Consider the following 16,122-nt stretch of genomic DNA (forward strand, 5'->3'; position numbering starts at 1 on the left):
CGTATGAAGTATTCTTTATTTTCTCAATATTGACACATGTAGGCCTGTACCTATACGTGATATTGACTTTGACACCACAAAATATTTCAGTCGTATGTTGAAAAAAGTAGTCCATCTGTAAACTCTGAATATGCAGATGACCTCTATAAATTATTCAATTGTACTCTGAAATCAAAGACAATGACCAATGACAGTTGAGATCGAAACTCGGTTGTGATGGGATAACAATATGGTTGTGATGGAATACGCAGAATAATCACCTCCTCAGCTAACAAAGACAAAGAGGCAGGTCATGGGATAAGAATAGCGTTTGTCATTTGATGAAATCATCATGCCGTGTTATGTCTAACATGAAGAGGCCAGCAAATGTCCCTCTTGACCGATACGTTTATCTCCCAGCCCGTCTCCTTCGTACGTTCTTACACCCCCCCTCGCCCCCACCTCCTTCCTCTACCCTTGCCTCCCCCCCCCCCCTCCCACACACCTCCCGTCCTATTTCCTTACATCCCGTCTAGCCCCTATTCGTTCATTACCCCCTCCCTCTAGCATATCTCCGTCCTTTACCCCCCTTCTGGCCCATCTACTTCCTAAACACTTAATTACTTGCGACCCAGAGACCCTCTTGCCATATACCTTCGGAGAGGGATGTGTGTAGGCCATAATGCCCCCCCCCCCCCCCCCCCTTTCGTTCTTACGTTTCTTTTTTTCCGTTACGTTTCCGATAATATACATGTCTTCTTGTTTTGCTTGTTTGTTTGGCTGTTTTGATTTGGCCTACAGTCCTACCAGAACTCACCTCTCAGTCTTCTGTTGGGGCGAAGATTTGTTTGGGAAAGAAGGAAAGAAAGCCACTCAGTATATCTTGGAAACATCAATTTGTTTGGCGTATTTGAAGACCGTTTGGGAGATCTGTCCCTTTCGTTCTATCGCGTGATGCAGTAACGGCTTTGACTACATAGATTCTAGGTCCAAGAAAATGAATTTCTATGGAAAGGGTCAGCCCTCTCCGCCGTGCAGAAGATCCAGTTGCTCTTGACTCCTCGCAGGTTCTCTTCCAGAGGTCGCAGCACGCAGGGTGGGATCTGAAGAGACTGCCCTCTGAATGAAATCTCGCTAGCCTTTGATCAGCCCCGTAAATGATTCAAGTAATCGAGATTTGATCAAGCTGGTCAACGGAGTCTTTACCGAATTAAGCATCAAAGAATCCTGTAACTGGCTCTTTGACTTGTTCTTGTACTTTCTTTTGGTCCGTACTGAATGTTTCTGGCGTAAAGTCTGTCGAGCGGTTCCGGAGAGCATTAGAAAACACGACGTAAATTGCTGGCAGAACGGAAAGAGAGCAGGCTCAAAAGGGTTGCAGTTGGAGAAGCTCAACATAAAACAATAAAATAAATTAAGACAAAATATGCTTGTCTACAAGAAAAAACAAACACACAGATAAGCAGTCAGATAAGACACAAACACACACACAATCTAAAACTCGAACCGCACATTTGAAGAGAACAAACCTGTCACGCACACATGCATAAAACACGCACGCAGTCTGTCATCCACGACTCAAAACAATCTTACTCTTTCGACTACAAAACACGAGTTGACACCAACAGTAAATTAAGGACGTTTCTTACAACAAATCAATTATACATAGACCAAACATAAATACACACACAACTCACTAACTAACCATATTACTCTTTCTTACGATAACATCCACAACGACAACAAAGATCAACCAGTATTAAAGCCAATAACAACAAAGAATAGTTATTTTCCTTTTAACGCATCTTTCACACCTCTCACTTTCGCTCAGTTCACAATGACGTAATGGATCCTGCACTTTTAGCTGTTAGGACGGCTTAGGCTAATGTTACCGTGAATGCGTATCCAAAATCGTCCATGAACTTGGGTTAACGAGGCCGTAGTGCGAAGCGACAGGAGCCATCGGTGACGTCAAGTCCTTGCCAGGCGAGCAGTGCCGTCGTCGAAAGTGGAGCAGGCAGGCATCTCCTCAATAGTAGGCCATGTCAAAGCCTCCGCATGGTGAAACACAACAACCTGGAATGATGAACGCAAGACTTAGTTCACAGTAACAGCAACATCGCCCACCCGTCCTTATAATTTAACAACCAAGTGCAGGATTAAATGGACATTACTCTTTACTCTCACTCTCATGCATCTCGAACACACATACCAACGGACTTATACATTTAATTCTGCTAAGTATGAAGTCCAACGAATAATACCAAATTCATTCTATAAACAAAGCTGTCAATCACTCTCCTTTCAAGCAAAACGTTCATTCAATAATATACCAAACCATTTTCCAAAACGAACTCACAAATTCATACCGTCCAAGTACAAAGTTACAAACACGCACGTGCACACTATACATTCCGCCATCTTGGATTGACCGGTTTTCATAAGTCAATAAACAAATCTAAACCTGAGAATAATTTAACTAACACACACAACATAATATTTAATGATTACATACCACATCCTGGTTGCATTGAAGTAGCCATAACAATATCCCCTGCCATTGATAGCAGTTTTCCGGCGTCTGCTCGACGTAAACAGACCCTACGTTCAACGAAGAACGGATTCGCTTGGAACGCAAGCTATCTTTCCTCGGCTAAAGGCAAAGAACGAATGAATAAAAAACGCTGGCGCTGGACCCGAGTACTCTTCAGACTGGCTCGCTCCCCCAGTATGAAAGTTTTTGTCTTGTGCACGTGGATTTAAAAAAAAAAAATATATATATATTTATTTATTTTACACAATTAAAAAAATTATTAGAGTAAAATAAAACATTAAAACGTTCATAATAAACAATAGTAAACAAGAATTAAAAAAAAAAAAATTTGACCGCCCATCGAACCCGGATCACTTGGATTAAAAAAAAAATAAAAAATTATTTATTTATTTTACACAATTAAAAAAAACTATTAGAGTAAAATAAAACATTAAAACGTTCATAATAAACAATAGTAAACAAGAATTAAAAAAAAAAATAGACCGCCCATGCCGGGAATCGAACCCGGATCACTTTGGCCATAGACTCTCTCGTGCTCTCTGTCTCTCTTTCACCGAGACCAAACCCTGCATTGTAATTTCTTTGCCGAGACCATTTCCCCACCCGTTGTCTGGCTTGCACTGAAATCATGCTTTTCTCGTCACTGCGTGACGTGTTCGCCGCCCAAGTCTTCCCTTTAGTTCAGGCTGTTCGCAAAGCGACCAGCCTCCCACCGCAAAAACTCCCACCGTTAAGAGTGGCTTTTGTGATTTATTTCGCATTTAGGTCCCAGGTAACATTATGAAGTTTTAATACGATCAATCGGACCTATTATCAAGTTAGTGTATCAACTTTTGAAAGAACTGCGCCCAGTAGTTTCCCAGCAATAAGCCGTTAAGTCGAGACAGACACACACACACACACACACAATTAAAGTCTGTTGGACCCTAGTACTGCGTACTCGGGGATAAAAAGGAGTATCTACGAGCTCGAATTTAGCTCTGAGTTCACCTTACAAAATACAAGTAAAATACACGTGAAATACCTGAGCACGAGCTCCACGAGACACTTGCAGTTAACCAGCGTCTACCTGTGACAGGCGAAATAGAGGAACACAGGCGCTCCAATACAATACCTTTAACACCACAGCATAAAAGTATGCTAATATTAAAGCCGCTTGTGACAAAACCTTACAAACAAACCCTACATTTATTTAGAGACAAAGAAATTACTATGTTTTTCTTCGAGTTGTCTCAACTGTACCATTGCTTCACAGTTCTCAAATCGGAATAAGATTTACAAAAATAAGTTCACAAAGTAAACTAAACTACTTCCAGATTTCCAAGCGCAAATCAGGCTTTCTTTCTGAAAGTCTGACAGTCAGTCTATCTGTATTCTCTCTGTCTGCCAGTCTGTTTGTCTGTATCTCTCTCAAGCTCTCTTTTGTCCCCCTCTCGCTCACCCTCTGTCTGTCTGTCTGTTGGTCGGTCTGTCTGTTTGTCTGTCGGTCTGTCTGTCGGTCTGTCTGTCTGCCCGTCGCGCGCTCGGTCTTCTTTCTCTCCCTTCCACCCCCTCACGGTTTCTATATCAGAGTGTATGTTTAGCGTGCTTTTAACTGTCACCAACACCATTTTCTTTTTCCTCCATTACTTGTCATGTGCGTATTGATCCCCTCACCTCTTTTGAAAATGGCCATAAAAAAGATCAAATCATCCTTTCCGTCATCTCTTCCGCGAACAGTGCTGCCATTTTTGATTCACTCGAGTTTCTTGTTCATAACACTCCATACAGCCAAGCAAACCAGGACACTTCACTATAGCCACACGGGTGTTAACACACACAACTGCACTTGTCGCACGCGTGCAAATACTAAAGAAGTCGCAGCGGTTCCCTACCAGCACCGCATAATTATGAGCCCCATGTCTTCTGGGGCCCAGTTAGCCCATCTGGGTCCAATATGGGTAGCATGTGGAGTTACCACGAATGGAGTAGAAAAATGCCGCCCAAATTTACCCCATATGTTCCCCACATACAGCAAAGCTACCCAGCGGGCACATATGGGGCCCATCTGGGGCACATCTGGGCGTGCTGGCTGGGTTAAGACAGTGCAGATGGCAATCTGACGATCATACACGTCACGTCTGCGTGCATCTGTCAAAACGCAGTCACATTCCAATCAAGCAACTTTAAATTTGTTATTAAAGAAAGATCTGGACGCAGGTGATTCGGGCTCCCGTGCAGACACCTGCAGAATACACACGTAGCCGAAAGGTGATTATGCACGTGATAAATGAGAAGTTTTTAAGTACAGTCATCTGAAGGCTGCAGTCAGTGGCACGGCGCAAAGCACATTAATGTGATTAAGGGGTTGATGATTTGATAGTTTACAGCTGTCAGCTGGGAGGCTCAAATAATCTCTGCTTTTATAATTATTACATCTTGCGTCATGCACATTAAAAGCTTCCCTAATAAGAGTTCGCGATGTCTTTTTACTGAACATTCAGTCCAAAAGCTTTGTGCAGCGAGCAGGCTTCGTAAAGTAGACTTCGGGAAGTCAACTTTGCCCAATTGATATCAAGGTTTTATAAAACAGTGGAGGAAGTGGCGTAATGACTTCGATATTTCAGCTGGGGTGAAATATCATATAATCATTCATTCGCATGTGCTTTACCAGCAAGAGGCCGACAATTCAATCACGCTAAGTTCTTGTTACTACATGTAATTGTTTGTCTGTGCACTTAAAAGACCGTTGGGTCAATACACGGACTTACATTACCAGGACAGCTGTCTTCGCGCCAGCTGCTCTTTGTCTCTGTTAATAACTGGCTTGAGCGGTCAAGGTCACCAAATGACTGAGTCGCTTACTTCCGGCGAATGCTCGAAATGGCGTTCAGAGAGAATCCTGATGGAGCGATGGATCCTTTTATTGAGCAGATAATCAATGTAAGTTTGCTTGTTTTTATTACAAAAGTGAGTTTCAGAATGAGTGGTTTGTGGGAGTATTGTGAATCACTGATTCAATTACCAAACTGAAGTTGACAAGTGCATGTGTCACGGAACGCGAGTGACTGACTGACTCGAGAAGTACGAGTTGCCACGTTTTTGTTGTTTTTTATTTTTTTAAAGATTATGAGAAGTTAAAATGTTTTGATGTGGCATTTTGTACGTCAGTTCACAAGAAACTTGTTTTGGTTGTAGCTAACGATTCCAATCCATTTCCTAAACATAACTAGAGCGAGAGAGAGGGATTGTAACTGTGTAAGAAAAGAAAAAGAAAAAGGGGGAGTTCTGATCACAGATGTTTGTGTTCTGACAACAATATGCAGTCTAAGAATTTTCATTTGTTTCTGAGAAGAGGGCAGTGCAAAAGGACAGCTTACGGCCTTAGGTGAAATTGAATTGCTTTCAGATTCAGTATCTTATATGAATATGAGGAGCCACAAGCACTTTGATAAAAAAAAAGAGAAGTCAAGGAACGAGACTTTGTACTACCACAGACTGATGTCCCATTAAATTGAAATTGAATAATTACCATTTTTCAGTTATCTCAAACTTAATTTTGTTTTTGTTATTTTCTGATTTTTGAATTATTGAGCACCATAATCAGGGGCGAATCAGTGAGGATGAGGATATGGGTTTGAATAGTTGTCCCCTGACGAGGCTACCTTTCAGTTTCCCCAGAACACCTCTATAAAATCACAAAGAAGTTATCCCAACAATTTGAAACTGTAAATATTGCCGAAAAGTACCATCTTTGGGAGAGGTACTTAGGGTTCTCTGGGCTGCCTACTGCATTTGCCGGGTTTGGCAGACCCTTGATTTTTTACCCCCTAGGAACCAAATGCAGTTATTTTTCATAACTACAGCAAAGTTGGTTTGTCGTGGAATATCATGGGTAAAAGAAGAAAGTACCTACCGACAGTTTTTGTTGTTGACTATGAGGCTATGTTACCTTAACCAGACATTTTGTTGTTGTTGGCCTGAACATCCTGTCATTATTGAGGCATACATTTCACACAATTCAACAATGAAAGAGGTGTGACATTGAATTCATCATTTGAAACCAAGAAACTTGAGAATATTCCTGCAATTATAAATAAATGAGGTTTGTATGTCAGATGGATACCACCCCCCCCCCCCCTTCCTACACACACACGGCAAATAGTTATGCACATATTTAGGATATTTCTAAGTTTACAGGAGAATGATTGCATGCCAATGAAATTTCCATCGTCATAAGCATTGCTGAGAAATGTTGGCGTGTCAAATTGTTGCGACAACTCTAGTTAATTTTGTTAACTTTGTGCGAAAATAGCATTTATAACCAATTGTGAATGCATCAGTGTTCCCCCTGGATCCTTGGTTTTGGGAGTTTTTGGTATTCCCGTGTGGTGCTTTTGGGGAGTACTACCCACATTCGGGGGGGGGGGGGGGTGTACCACTTTTCTCCCATAAAATTATATATAAATGTTAAATACAAAGTATTACAAAAATAATAATTTAAAAAAATCCACAGAAACACAAACAACTATTTTAGGTTTTGTTTCCGTTTGGTTAAATAGTATTGGTCTGTACTGAAATCATGTACAGTGTACTTATCTAATATCAGGAAAACTGGACCAAGTTCACAGTCATTACCATTTTGCTTTTTCTTAAAATATGGGACTCGCAAAGGAGTAGCTGGTAACCCCCAGCCTTGAAAATGGGAGAAAATCTTGCTTTTTTAGAGTAAACCCCTTAAGCTGGTAATGGGGGAACACTAGTGCTTATGTAAATGCGTTGTAAAACAGTACCTTGAATAACCCACAATAACCGGGCCGTAATAACCGATGCTATCACGATCAACATGCTACTGTACTTCAGTACTTGCTAGTAATCGTGCTTCAAAATCTTCAGTCGATCCTCGCAGGGCTCTCCACTGCAAGTACTGCAGGGCCAAAGCCCGGTAAAACCAAACTAAATACTGCATCCAAAAATACAGCAGTTTGAACCGCTTCCCTTGCACATATATGCCATTTTTCGCGAAGTAGCATCAGGACCGAAACACGCCAAAGCCGATGTCGGCCATTAACCGGAAGAAGCGGGCACCGCGCGTCAGTGGGTGTGTCAAACAGTCCACTTATTCGACCTTGACCCTAAGACAGCCGTCCATCTCATGTACGTCCGTGGGTCAATATATCTGTGATTGTAACGTATTGTTTTGTCAATAACAAACGTTCCAACAACTTACCTTTCTTGTTTTTACATTTAGTCAAGTTTTGACTAAATGTTTTAACGTAGAGGGGGGAATCGAGATGAGGGTGTGGTGTATGTGTGTGTGTATGTGTGTGTGTGTAAAGCGATTCAGAGAAAACTACTAGACCGATCTTCATGAAACTTGACATGAGAGATCCTGAGTATGGTATCTCCAGACTTTTTTAAATTTTTTTTGGATAAATGTCTTTGATGACGTCATATCCGGCTTTTCGTGAAAGTTGAGGCGACACTGTCACGCTCTCAGTTTTCAACCAAATTGGTTGAAATTTTGGACAAGTAATCTTCGACGAAGCCCAAACTTTGGTATTGCATTTCAGCTTGAAGGCTTAAAAATTGATTAATGAGTTTGCTCATTAAAGTTGTCATCAAAATTGATTTTTCGCAAACACATTTAAAATTGATTGCATCGTATTCTTTATCACATTCTGAATCTAAATATATATACATATGTCATGTTTACTCTTAAAATATGATCACAATTAACGAAAAAAGATTAATTAATCTTACGATTAAAATTTAAGAAATCGATCCAAAAATGATTTCATCTTATTCTTTATCATTTCCTGATTCCAAAAACATATAGATATGATAGGTTGTATTCAAAACAAGCTCAGAAAGTTAACAAGAATACAGAAAAGCGCGCTTTCCTGCTTCGCACAATACGCAACCGCGCTAATCTGGCGTGTCAATATCACTACGTTTTGCACGTGGGAGGTGAGCGATTTCCTTCACGCGGGGATTGACGAAGCTGTACTTGTCTTGGTGAAAAAATACAGTGCGTTCAGTTTCATCCCGTGAGTTCAGCTTGACTAAATGTAGTAATTTCGCCTTACGCGACTTGTTCTGAATTTTGGAACGTTGGCAATCTCTTTGTTTTTGGATTTAGGGTGAAAACTGTTCTGATTCTTTCAGAATTGATTTTGTCTTCGTGCTTATCTACCTTTTGTGTTTATTATTTACACCATGTTTTCAGAGAGATTTTTCGACATTATACTGCCTGGTAGTGAGAAGAAGGGGGAGGGGCTGTATCATCCACAACGGCGACAAGCAAACGGACACATCCAGTTAGATGCAGAGAGCGTGTATGAATCTTTGAATACAGCGCTCAAAGCATGAATCTGTTCTCAGCTTCTTTTTTGTTGATTGTTCGTTTGTTTGCTAAAGGGGAAATACGGAACATGTCCTATTTTCCTTAAAATCTGTATTTAATCGGCGGCCGCACTGGCACAGTTTCGAAAAAAACATTTGAAGGACTTGCTTTTGTATTCGACAAAATCATCGTACTTGCTAACAGCACTTGATTCTCATGTTTTCACAATGATTACAAGGTGTCCAACGGATATTAAGCTTTACACTGGCTGTCGCGACTAATGTCGCGCCATGGTACGTATACTGTCAGCAGGCTGTCGCGACATTCACTTTGTCTATACTTTATTGAGAATTTGCCTCTGATTTCAAACAAGTTGTGCATGTGATATGTTTATAACATACAATAGTCACGGCATATTACATACCACTGTAAAGTATACTCATAGGTGCTCTTTCTAAAAAATCATGTTCGTTTTGTGAATTATCTCCCTTTGACTTCACCAGACGACAGTTATTGCCCTTGGTTGCAAAATAAGGCTTTATTGGCACAACTTAGGATTTTAGACAACTTCAAATAGAACAATTTTAAAATAAAAGGTTGTAATTACGCCGTAGGGAATTATACGCTTTAAGCCGATTTTGTGAAAACACGCGCGCAAGATACCAATCAAGAGTGAAATGATCCAGATTTTCGTCGAAAAATGACCTATGGTGAGCGTACTGTGAGTTGCAGCCGCGCCTGACACAATCAGGAAATTGAGTCGAATGCCAGTGGGTGCAGCAATTGTTGCAGTAAGAAAGATGCTCATTTTAAATGAAATAAAACGGTTGAAGCGGAAAGAAAATTCCACTACTTCGTCAAATTCACCAATTTTTCTCATCCACGGTAATCTTCAGAATCAGTATTTGTGCTAGAAATATGTGAAGGGAGCGAAGCGACCTAGACGAATGAGTTAAGCGACCGAGATTCCTTTGGGGGTCGGTACTTTTGTTGGGTCCAAAGAAGCCAAACGGGGCTATGTGAGCTTAGAAATTGCCTTATCTTTTTTTCTTTAAAAATGAAGGGCTGGGGTGTGTGTGTGTGTGTGTGTGTGTGTGTGTGTGTGTGTGTGTGTGTGTGTGTGTGTGTGTGTGTGTGCGTGTGTGTGTGTTTGAGAGAGAGAGATATATATATATATATATATATATAGATAAAGAGACAGAGATAAAAAGAAAGAGACAGAGACAGCCAATCAGACAGACAGACAGACAGACAGACAGACAGAGCGCGAGAGAGAGAGAGAAAGAGAGAGAGAGAGAGAGAAAATGAGAGAAAGAGAGAGAGAGAGAGAGAGAGAGAGAGAGAGAGAGAGAGAGAGAGAGAGAGAGAGAGAGAGAGAGAGAGAGAGATGCAGAGAGATAGACACAGAAAGAGATTGGCAGAAAGAGATCGACAGAAAGAGATTGGCAGATACATAGATACACATTACAAAAGGGAAAACTGAAGAAAAGGGAAGGACAAGAGAATAGAAGAAGAACCCTGGCTTAGGGAGCAACGTGTCAGTCAACCACAACACACCAGCCATCTAAAATACCATAAAGGCAACAGGACAGATTGATTAACATCTTCACTATCAACATTCATTTCATGCGCCTGTGGCGAAATTTATAGGCCATGACGAAAAGACAAAAGGCACAAGGAAGCTTTTCATTTTTGAATTCGGTAACAATCTTCAAGGCCCAAGTGTCAGTCAAATGCTGCGTTCGCATAAAACTAACTCGCTTCGAATGCATGCTAACTTGTCGTCAGTTGGATCCGTGTGGAATTTTGCGTAAACATCAATTTCAGGCCTTGGGTATTATATTTCATTTTAGCGGCATTTGAATGGATATAATGTTGTTGTTTTTTACAGTAACATTCTGCCGGAACGGGATTAAAAAAAGACGCATTGCGGAATTAGTGTCATTGTGGATCTAACGTATATGCAGCTAATGACAAAAGGATGAATAGATGTGCTTTTTTTCAGCTAGGGTATAATGTGCTTCATTAGTAGATTGTTGGACTTTCGGTCGATCCGTGACTGACTGTGTTGAGCTGATTAGTGCTCTCTGTCTGTATGTCTGTGCATCTGTTTCTGTCCCTCGTTATGGTGTGTGTTATTGTGTGTGTGTGTGTGTGTGTGTGTGTGTGTGTGTGTGTGTGTGTGTGTGTGTGTGTGTCTGTGTGTGCGTGTACGCGTGTGTGTGTGTGTGTGTGTGTGTGTGTGTGTGTGTGTGTGTGTGTGTGTGTACAACGTGACAAAACAGAGAGAGAAAGAGAGGGGGAGAGATCAAATCAAATCAAATCAAATCAAATTTTATTTTACGAGGGTTGTGGCATAAGCAATATAAACGAGCTTCTTTTCAACCAGCCCTCGCCCAGAGAGGGACTATTCTAATCTTGAATACATATATATATATATATATATATATATACATACGTAAAACAATTACAAAAGATAAGCAAGGCAGAGAAACTATTCACATGACTATATACACGTTGTAGGCTATACATACATTCTTGCGTTATGAAACACTGATGCTTTATGGACAGATATGATCAATATGAAAATAATCAGAACGAAGTATTCCATCACTGTGACTTTTCGTAATTTGACATTAAATGTAATGAGAGGTGTTTTTTGAGAGAGAGAGAGAGGGAGAGAGAGAGAGAGAGAGAGAGAGAGAGGGAGAGAGAGAGAGAGAGAGAGAGAGAGAGAGAGAGAGAGAGAGAGAGAGAGAGAGAGAGAGATCAAATCAAATCAAATCAAATCACATTTTATGTTACGAGGGTTGTGGCATAAGCAATATAAACGAGCTTTTTTTCAACCAGCCCTCGCCCAGAGAGAGACTATTCTAATCTTTAATACATATATATATTATGCAAACGTAAAACAATTACAAAAGATAAGCATGACAGTAAAACAAATTTAAAAAATGAAAATAAAAAAAGGCAGAAAAACTATTCACATGACTATATACACGTTGTAGGCTATACATAGGCTTACATTCTTGCGTTATGAAACACTGATGCTTTATGGACAGATATGATCAATATGAAAATAATCAGAACGAAATCTTCCATCACTGTGACTTTTTGTAATTTGACATTAAATGTAATGAGAGGTGTTTTTTGAAAGTATTGAGATTTGTTGGGACTCGAACTGATTCCGGGAGAGAATTCCACAAAACGCTGCCAGAATAAGCTAAACTTGATTTAAAGAGATCTATCCGCGGAATGGGGACGTTGAATTTTCGGCTTGGTTTGGCTTTAAATTTTGTAATGAAAGCACTCGGTGCATGGCCGGAAAGGATTTTGTGAAGGAGCACGCCTTTATTTGATTTAAATCTTTCTTTTAAGGGCAAAATCTTAGTTTTTTTATAATCGTCTAAAACAAGACTGGATTGTTTTAATAGAACTGATTTTAGTGCTCGTCTGTGTAGACTATACAGTGGTTTTAAAATGTTTGCACTGGCTGAGTCCCAGATGGTCGAACAATAATCCGTGATGGTTTGTATGTATGCATTATAAAATAATAACCTTGAGTGTGGATCAAGAAAAGGCTTTATTCTGTTCAACAAGTATATTTTCCTCGACATGGTTTTACACAACGATCTAACATGATGGGTCCAAGATAAATTATTATCGATATTTACTCCCAAAACTTTGTTATCTCCTACTTCCGCTATTGCATCGTTGCCAATTAATAAGGAATGAGGATTATTCTTGATGTTTTGTCTTTTTTGCCTTGTTGTAATTAACATGTATTTGGTCTTTTGGGGGTGAAGACTCATGTGGTTATATTCCGTCCAATTAATGAGATCATCTACACTGTTCTGCAATGATAAATAAACTTTGTCTAATGTTTTATCAGAAATGTGTATGGTCGTATCATCAGCAAATAGTTCACAATCATCATTAACACTAAAAGGAAGATCGTTAATATACAGAGAGAAAAGAAGTGGCCCAAGGACAGAACCCTGGGGGACTCCATATAACACCGGTCTTTTACTTGACATAGTGGAATTCACGCAGACGGATTGCTCTCGTCCGGCTAAGAAAGATGAGAGGAGGCATAGGGTTTGGGGTGACAATCTATACTCAGCTAATTTTCTTAAAAGTAACTCATGATTAATGACGTCGAATGCTTTTGCAAAATCGACGAATAGGACACCACAGAGTTCATTATTATTAATTTTGCTAAGCAAGTTTTCAAGAAGGTTTATTAATGCTGTGTGGCACGAATGAATTTCTCTGAAGCCTGACTGATTTGAATGAATAAGGTCGTATTTCTTCAAATGTGCGGCCAAGTGTGAAAAATATTTCAACAGCAGAGAGAGTGAGAGAGAGAGAGAGAGAGAGAGAGAGAGAGAGAGAGAGAGAGAGAGAGAGAGAGAGAGAGAGAGAGAGAGAGAGAGAGAGAGAGAGAGAGAGAGAGAGTAACCGAGAGCGACAGAAACTGAAAGAGAATCAGAATCAGAATGGTTTAATTGCTCAGGCAATATGCCCATTGCAAGTTGGGCTGGATTTGGGGAAGGGTATTCGAACACTCAAATATCGAAACCGAAGCCGATAGTGCATTTACACAAAGTTGCATGAATAAGAGTGTCCGTTCTGAAAGAGAGAGAGAGAGAGAGAGAGAGAGAGAGAGAGAGAGAGAGAGAGAGAGAGAGAGAGAGAGAGACCGACAGAAACAGAGAGAGAGAGAGAGAGAGAGAGAGAGAGAGAGAGAGAGAGAGAGAGAGAGAGAGAGAGAGAGAGAGTGAGAGTGAGAGAGAGAGAGACAAGACAAGACAAATTCTTTATTGAGAGATCAAATCAAATCAAATCAAATCAAATTTTATTTTACGAGGGTTGTGGCATAAGCAATATAAACGAGCTTCTTTTCAACCAGCCCTCGCCCAGAGAGGGACTATTCTAATCTTGAATGAGAGAGAGAGAGAGAGAGAGAGAGAGAGAGAGAGAGAGAGAGAGAGAGAGAGAGAGAGAGAGAGAGAGAGAGAGACTGGAGAGAGAGAGAACGAGAGACAGGGAGAGATACAGACAGAGACAAGATACAGAGGGAGAGAGACAGAGACAGAGAGAGCTAATGCATGTGTGCACAGACCAAAGAAAGGGACGCAGTATTCTGTATTATTCAGCCCTTCGTTAAAAAGAAAGGCCGTGTTTGTATCGTTCTTCCATTGTGTGTGTGATACAGTGTTATCAATTCTACATTTACAGGCTGATATCAAATCACTGTATTTAGGGTTAGGAGGTTCTAAGCCCGAACACTGTTATCTAAGACCGTATAATTATATAGAGATTGTATTCTTTCTAACAACCACCTTTACCCCAAACCGCCACCTCCGCCCACAATCGCGCACAAACACGTACTCACGCAAACACACAACGCAACACATAAACACACACATACATACACACACACACACACACACACTGACGCACGCACGCACTCACCCACACACATACACACTCACACGCACACCCACACACAGTAACACATCAACACACACACACACACACACGCGCGCGCGCGCACGCGCACACACACACGCACACACACACAACGCACATACACACACACACACACATACCCACACACACACATACACACACACACACACATGCACACACAAACGCACGCACACATACGTACACACATACAAACACACCGACAACAAAAGAACGACTGAATGGGAGAACAAACAAACAAACAAACAAGAGAACGATTAAAGGAATGAATGAAAAAGGACATCAAAAACCACACACACACATAATATTTACAACAAACAAGTGAACGAACAAATGAATGAATTTACAAACAAGAAAACATGCAAGCGAACAAATTAAATAACAAACAGTAGATGTCATACATACAAAAACAAACCACAAACAAAGAAACAAAGAAACAAACAAGGAAAACGTACGAATGAACCAACCAAACAGAAAAGCATAGAACAAAGACACAGCAAATTGACAGCCATACTCATATCACATTAGTTTTGCAATACGTACGGTTTTGAAGGTTTCAGAACAATAGACGAATTCCGAAAATAACTCTGTCGGGTTTGTATGGGTTGTGAAAGAGTGAATACCCTTGCTTTTACTAGGACAAACATTGAAAGGGGTCAATCACTAGCAAGTGGAGTGTCTGAAACACGGGGACAGGAGCACGTGTGAATCTATTTGTCCGAGAAAAAGCAAGGGTATTCACTCTTTCACAACCCATACAAACCCGACAGAGTTATTTCCGAACGTCGTCTATTAAACTCACATTTTAAGAAGGAACTGTGAGGCAGTGAATATCTGAGCCAAACCTTGGAGGTTGGCATTCTTCTAAACACCCGCAGCCACACTTATTTTGTGTAAAGGCTACCCTTTAACATCTAAGCCAAGTGTTTTTACCGAACATTCTGTTCCTAAGCTTCTTCGGATTGTTCTAACGTTTCATTGATTCATTTGTTTGAACTATTATTTAACTAAGTATTATATGTGATGGTACATTATATCTGCTTGTCTCTCTTTTGCTGCCTTTTGTTTTGTCTTTCATTCACTCACTCTTCGTCAATCGTATTTCAGTATTCGCTTTGCGCACGCGCGCGCACGAGTGTGTGTATGTGTGTACGTGTGTGTGTGTGTGTGTGTGTGTGTGTGTACGGTTTTCGTCCTTCCGGCCGTCTCTCTCTCACTTCACTGACCTTCCACCTTTGTCTTTCTCAGATTCCTCTGTTTGTTTCTACCATTCTCCGTACTTCGGCCACCCCATCCCTTTTCTCACCCCTCACCCTCCCTGTCAGTCTCTTTCTGTGCCTCTGTCTCTGTCTCTCATCATCAGTCGCTCAATGGAGAAAACGTGACCGAAAGCGCGCCAGACTTCTTTCCAGTTTGTGACTGGGCAGTTCGACGCAGACGACAACCGCACAGTCCCGCACACGCACGCGCGCGGCGGCGAATCGGAAAAGTAGAATGGCTCAGTCAGTTCCAGGCCAAACTCTGCATGGGCCTGTGTGCACATGTTATCCACTGGCCTGTCGTGTAATTGTAAGAGTGTCTTTCAAAACCACGCAGCCGATATTTTTTTATATACTTTTCTTTTCTTGCAGTGGATAAGCGTCTAAATCTCCGCTGCGTGCCTGTGATTTTGTCTGTCAGCGTCGTCTGCTTCAGATATAGTGAGTGTGTAAATCGTGTGTGAGAAAAAAAGTTTCACATTGACTGCGTTTCTCACTTTGACCTTCTATGG

General features: G+C 40.9%; 1 protein-coding gene across 1 annotated transcript in view; it reads left to right on the top strand.

Moving 5' to 3' along the window:
- Nucleotides 1-15,881: 15,881 nt before the first annotated feature.
- The window catches only part of LOC138960937 (uncharacterized), a 15,815-nt gene continuing 15,574 nt past the window's right edge, over nt 15,882-16,122 (top strand). The window contains exon 1 of the mRNA XM_070332568.1: nt 15,882-16,122. This exon is cut by the window's right edge and continues 405 nt beyond it. The gene's annotated coding sequence lies outside the window, so the exon portion shown is untranslated.

This window comes from Littorina saxatilis, linkage group LG3, assembly GCF_037325665.1.
Source record: "Littorina saxatilis isolate snail1 linkage group LG3, US_GU_Lsax_2.0, whole genome shotgun sequence".
Classification (NCBI taxonomy): Eukaryota; Metazoa; Mollusca; class Gastropoda; order Littorinimorpha; family Littorinidae; genus Littorina; species Littorina saxatilis.